This window comes from Tachyglossus aculeatus, chromosome Y2 (genome assembly GCF_015852505.1).
Source record: "Tachyglossus aculeatus isolate mTacAcu1 chromosome Y2, mTacAcu1.pri, whole genome shotgun sequence".
Classification (NCBI taxonomy): domain Eukaryota; kingdom Metazoa; phylum Chordata; class Mammalia; order Monotremata; family Tachyglossidae; genus Tachyglossus; species Tachyglossus aculeatus.
Genome location: NC_052094.1, coordinates 4,073,527 through 4,079,882, shown reverse-complemented (window position 1 = coordinate 4,079,882; position 6,356 = coordinate 4,073,527).

Below are 6,356 nucleotides of genomic sequence, written 5' to 3'. Positions count from 1 at the left end.
GCTATTTAGTTTCTCTTAGTTTCTAACTGATTTCTTTTATTCCCTAGGTATGGAAATTTAGAGGTATTTCCTTAGTTGTCTAATTCACATAACCTCAGGGAGTGTGCCCTTGAACAAACACCGATGTGACATTTTTTTTTTACCAGGAACTCAAAGTGATTTATGCACCTTATCTATTAAATCTTTATACCAGGCTCTTTAAAATGAGCCACCTCAATGATCTGTCCTCCCCAAGGTAGGAAAAGCATCATAGAAGGAATCAACATCTAGTGAAGAGAAGAGAGATACAGCAAGTGATCTCCGTCAGTGGTTTCCAAACCATATTCCTTTAAAATTCTGTGTTAGCTGAAGGTTGCCAGGGGATTCTGTGGTGAAAAACTCCCAGGCTTGGACAGTGGAGACACTTTGGTTCCCACTACCAAGACCCCACTGGCCCTGAAATATTTTATTTTGGTGGCCATCATTATTTCTTTCTCTGTTTCATTATGCAAACAAGCATTCATGGAAATCATTTTAAGGTAGTGTGCATGAGGAAATATCCTTCTTGAAAAGACTGTATGACATTGATGGTAGACACTAGGTGCTACATTTCCACAGACTGACAAGGCCTTTAAATCCAACCTCTGGTTCATTTAAGGTTGAAAAACACTACAGGGATGAGGAAACATCACAGTTACATTACTCCAGCAGAGGAGTATATCAAAATTTAGGGTGCATTCAGAGGATGTTGCTAGGTCTTGGATCCCCTTAGCCCAATAATTCTATACAATTCCTCCGGTAAACAACCATAAAAAAGATAGTAGATTTCACACTGGAAGTATTATATACGACGTGGAGGTCTGAATGGTTAACTAGAACTTGAAATTCATCTGCCAATCAAATGTCTTTGCTGGGGCACCCATTCTGACTTTAAAGATTATGAGATACCAGAGCGTGTCAAGAAACATTGTTGCATTTTTTTCTCTGGAGATTCTCTGTCACCCTGGCTGAGTGCAGACTTACTTAGAAGCAGAAGGGCAGGGATGAATAATCTCAAAATTCCCTCAATCCTGAAATTCTCTTAAAGTGTTTTCCTGACCTAGGTCATATGAACAGCATTTATCTGTCTCAGAGACAGAGAGCATAGACAGGCACTAGTGTAGCATCAGTTAATAAAGAATATATGGCTTCCAGTAGAATTGCTCATGCTTAACTGCTAAAGAATTGTCCTCTCATCAAATTGTCAAAATGAAATTCCTTACCTGAAGATCATTTTATTCTGATTCTTGATCTCAGGTCCATTTTCAAAGACTTGCTCTTTGAGGTTATTATGATAGTTTCTGCTTGACTGTAAATTCAAAGTCCAATTTTCTCAACTTGATTGTTTTCTTTCTTGAAAATGTTGGCTTACATCCATTTTGCGTTATTAGACTAATAGCGATGGTAACAGTTAAGCATTTACTTGAGAAGCAGCATGGCTCAGTGGAAAGAGCATAGGCTTGGGAGTCAGAGGTCATGGGTTCTAATCCCAGCTCTGCCACTTAGCAGTTGTGTGACTTCAGACAAGTCACTTAACTTCTCTGTGTCTCAGTGACCCATGCAGGGCTATTGGACAACCTGATTACCCTGTATCTATCCCAGCACTTAGAACAGTGTTTAGCATATAGTAAGCACTTAACAAATACCATCATTAGTAATAATAATAATGATGATGGCATTTTTAAGCGCTTACTATGTGCCAAGCACTGCACTAGGAGTAGCTAAAAATGATCAGATTGAACAGTCCTTGTTCACGTGGGGCTCACAGTGTAATGGCTCAGTGGGTAGAACAGAGGTTTGGGAGTCAGAAGGACCCGAGTTCTAATCCTGCCCTCACCACGTCTTTTGTATCTATAGCACTTGCATATATGTGTTGCCAATTTGTACTTCCCAAGCGCTTAATACAGTGCTCTGCACATAGTAAGCGCTCAATAAATACGATTGATGATGATGATATTTGTACAGATTTACTACTCTATTATCTTCTAGACTGTGATCCCGCTGTTGGGTAGGGACCGTCTCTATATGTTGCCAACTTGTACTTCCCTAGCGCTTAGTACAGTGCTCTGCCATAGTAAGCACTCAATAATACAATTGAATGAATTGAATGAATGAATAAAGGGGAAGGAGAACAAGTATTTAATCACCATTTTACAGATGAACAAACTGAGGCACAGAGAACTTAAGTGATTTGCCAAAAGTTAAACCGCAGATAAATAGCAGAGCTGGGGTTACACCCCTGCCTCCCAGGTTCACACTCTTTCTGCTAGACCAGGCTGTTTCCTCTCCCAAACTGGGTGTCTGTCCTCTCATAGTCCATGAAGAGATGAAATGAAACACTATTAATCTGAATTTACAGAACTTCACTGATGGCTGGTCTGAGCAAAAAGTATTGTTATGCTTTATATAACTAATATAGAAATAATTCATAGGATTATCTTTCCTTTAATGCAAATTAATGGGCAGTGACTGCAAAGGACCACTTACCTCAAATAAATGGACAGATGTGGCACTACTCTAGGGAAAAAATCAAATTTCTATCATTTCTATTTAAAAAGAGGTATTTCTAATTGCATGAACAATGGACAGTAATTTGCTATTGAAAGCAAATTCCTTTCCTGAAAATGCTTTGGTGAGTATATGGTGTTTCCCCACCTCCACCTCACTGATTCGCCCTGATGTAAATAACGTAAGCACTGACACTTGAAAGGCCACTGGGGATTTCACCCAGGTCCTATGTTGTTTTTCCACAAACTTTTTTCGCTTTACACCTCACTCTAGGACTACCCCCTACACTGTTATTGCCTTCTGTATGGTTTGTGGAACCATTTTTCAATGATTCAAAGGCAAAATGTTACTGATAGTTCCTGTAGAATTAATAAGAGTTTTAAAACAGACATAGTAGAAGACTGGGGATGTGGGCGGCGGGGGGAAGAGTAGGGGGAAGACCAACAAATTCACGTGTTATAGCTCATGCCACTGTAAAAGAACTGCAGAACACGATCTTTTCATGAAGTTTTCTTCAAGTTGAATTCTATAAGATTTGATTTGGGTGGCACTAGTGTCAGGAAGGAAGTAGCTTTACAAAGAGAATTTACAAAAGTAGGAAGTACTTGAAAAGCTATCAAGTTTGTACTGCTGACTGAGTTTTAAAAAAAACACAACTCTCCAAACTGTAAAAAAATTGTTTATTGACCACTTTCAGTTTTAAAACAGATTATCGCAAATATCAAACTGTTCCAAAAAATCCCTTTACAAGAATATTCATTATACAGTTTTATACAAATATACCTGCTTTATCCAAAAAAAACCCCCCAAAACAAAACAAAACAAAAGAAACTCCAATTCTGATTTTTGAAACTTAACTTTCTGCAAGTGTCTGACTGACTAACTACTGGATTTCTTTCTCTCTGTGCCACTGACTCAAAGTAATAGGCCTAGATATTGGATTAAAACATTTGAAGAGTCTTGTTCCTGAATCATTTATTCACTTTTTTTCAGCATCCTTTTTCCATGAGGAACTATAAATATGCAAACACTAGTTTAATTTATCCTCAGTGATAAAGGTGAGTTATGTTGTTGGTAATTCTGCAATGAACACACCTCTTCAACAGAATCCTGTCTCAAAGTCTAACTCAGATCACTCAGATGCAGATGCTTGGATTTGGGGGTTCTCAAGGAATGACATGTGACAAAAATCTTTGCCACAGTCTTTCTCTGACCCTGAGTCTCCTGAACCCAAGCTGTAGACACTCAGGAAGGGTATTTACTATCATTGATCTGGAGGCTGATTTTAACATTATTTTTCTTTGGCTCATTCTCTTTCAGTCCCATGCTTCATCTTTTGTCTCATGCCAATAATTTAAATGCAGGAATAAACATCAATCAGCCAGTGTCTCTACAATACTTCATAAAACAGTGTGGTCTAGTGCATAGAGCATGGGACTGGGAATCAGAAGTACCTGGGTTCTAATCCTGGTCTGCCACTTGTGACCTTGGACAAGTCACTTAACTCCCCCCCCGGCCCCCAACCCAGTTCCTTCATCTGTAAAATGGGGTGTAAAACTGTGAGCCCATGTGGGACATAGACTGTGTTCAAACCAACTATCTTGTATCTACCCCAGTGTTTAGTACAGTGCCTGACACATTGTAAGTGCTTAACAAATAACAACAACAACAACAACAACAACAACAAAATACCTGACCATCATCTCAGAGTGGGAAAAAATCATTAATACACGTGGGATCCCACACTCCAGCTAAGTCAACAGTTAAAATGTGAAACAGCTATCACTCTTGAGTCTTGGAAAAAAAAAAGTAGTAACCTGCTTCCCTATATGGCATCACAACCAAAACCAGCTCTAAACATGTGTAGCAGGTAGGACTATACTATACTATCTTCATTCACAAATAATGCAATCATAAATAATTCTTGTAACATTTTGGATTCTAATCCTGTATTCTAAAATGAATAATTGGGCAAAGTTACAAACTTTATTATGCCTTTAAGGTAATATTTGGTAGGAGGTTTAAGCCTGAACATTAAATCGGCCCTTAATATCTTATTAGCAATAACACTCATGGGATTCTTTATGGGAGTGTACCCTTTATCAAGAATATTATATTAGGAGAATGATGACCAAATTATAGCAAAAGATTGTTTCCTACAAAATTCAGCATCACTGTAAAAGTGATAGTGCTGAATTTATGGTGAAGGTTCCTGAAACTTCAAAATTCTGATTTTAAAACCCAGATCAACTATTTAACATATGAGATTAAATGGGAAGGAAAAAATATTCTTTGGGATTTCATTTTTAGAAATCTCCATACATTCATTCATTTCGATTAGGAACTGTGGCTTGGCCCTTCTTACTGGACCTGAATGACTTGGGACTAATTCAAATGAAATTTTGCTTATAGCTGCCTAAAACTTCTGAAATGCAAGAATAAGTAGAGAATTCTCCCTGAAGAATGTTGATCATCAATCAAGCAAACCATCACATGTACAACAGTAGTCTTTAATCTGCCAATGTTTAAAAACACAAATGTGCCACGTGTACATTTGCACATTTGCACTCACATGTCTGAGCATCCATACACATGAATGATTGGGATAATTTACCCCAGAATATTTTGCATCTTTAAGATGTATACAATATAATTCAGTAAAGCACAAGTCTGTTGCCAAACTGTATCCTCAACTTTTCTGGCAAGAAAAATCTATATTTAAACTTAACAGAAGGAACAAGAAGCAAATACTTAAGGATTTCCAGGTCTTTTTGCACATGGAAGAAAATAATTCAATCTCCAGGATCATGACTTGAAAGTCTTCTGAGAAATTAGAAACTATATCATTCAAACCATAGACCAGTGTTACTGAAGTAAACAACCATCTTCATGGTTATTTTTCTAAATCTACAAAACAAACAAAACAAAGCAAAAAAAATTTTGGAAAACACCCCACAGATTTAGTAAGTCTAGATCTCTGATAAACCAAGTATTAGAACTTACAAAATGAAAGACCTCTAAACATGTGACAACAATTACAAAAAAATCTAAAAAATTTTCTGTTTCAAAAGAGGCACTGTTTCTAGCTGGAGAAGGTAGGTCACGAATTTCATCGGAGGCATAGCTAGCCAAACTTTCCAGATCTAAATATGACAGAAGATACATCAGATCCGTGATGAATAGCCCAGAGTTTATGGTAATCCTGCCATCACTTTTCACAACAGAGTTCATCGAATGGACAGTTCCAGCATCTCCTCTTAGTGTTGCCGTGGGTAACTGACTAGAGTCCAACAAAACAAAAAGAACAAGAGGGGGAATGTCATGAGTTTTAAATTCTATCCTTTGTATTGGGACTCTTTTTTAAAAAATAAAAGTATAAGTGCAAGTATTTTCTCCAAAAGTTACAGCTTCTACATATATTCATGTATTCAGCAGAGAAGAAGCGTGGCTCAGTGGAAAGAGCACGGGCTTTGGAGTCAGAGGATCATGGGTTCGAATCCCTACTCCACCACATGTCTGCTGTATGACCTTGGGAAAGTCACGTAACTTCTCTGAGCCCCAGTTACCTCATCTGTAAAATGGGGATTAAGACTGTGAGCCTCAGTGGGACAACTTGATCACTTTCTATCTCCCCCACAGTGCTTAGAACAGTGCTCTGCACATAGTAAGTGCTTAACAAATGCCATTATTATTATTATTATTATTATTTAGGCACAGGAGCTTCAAAAGTAGATTTAACTTCCCTGAGATTTTGAATAACAAACAAATAGCTCAATTTTAGATCACATTCGTTAAATATCAGCACCCTCCTGGTGATCTTTTAAATCCTC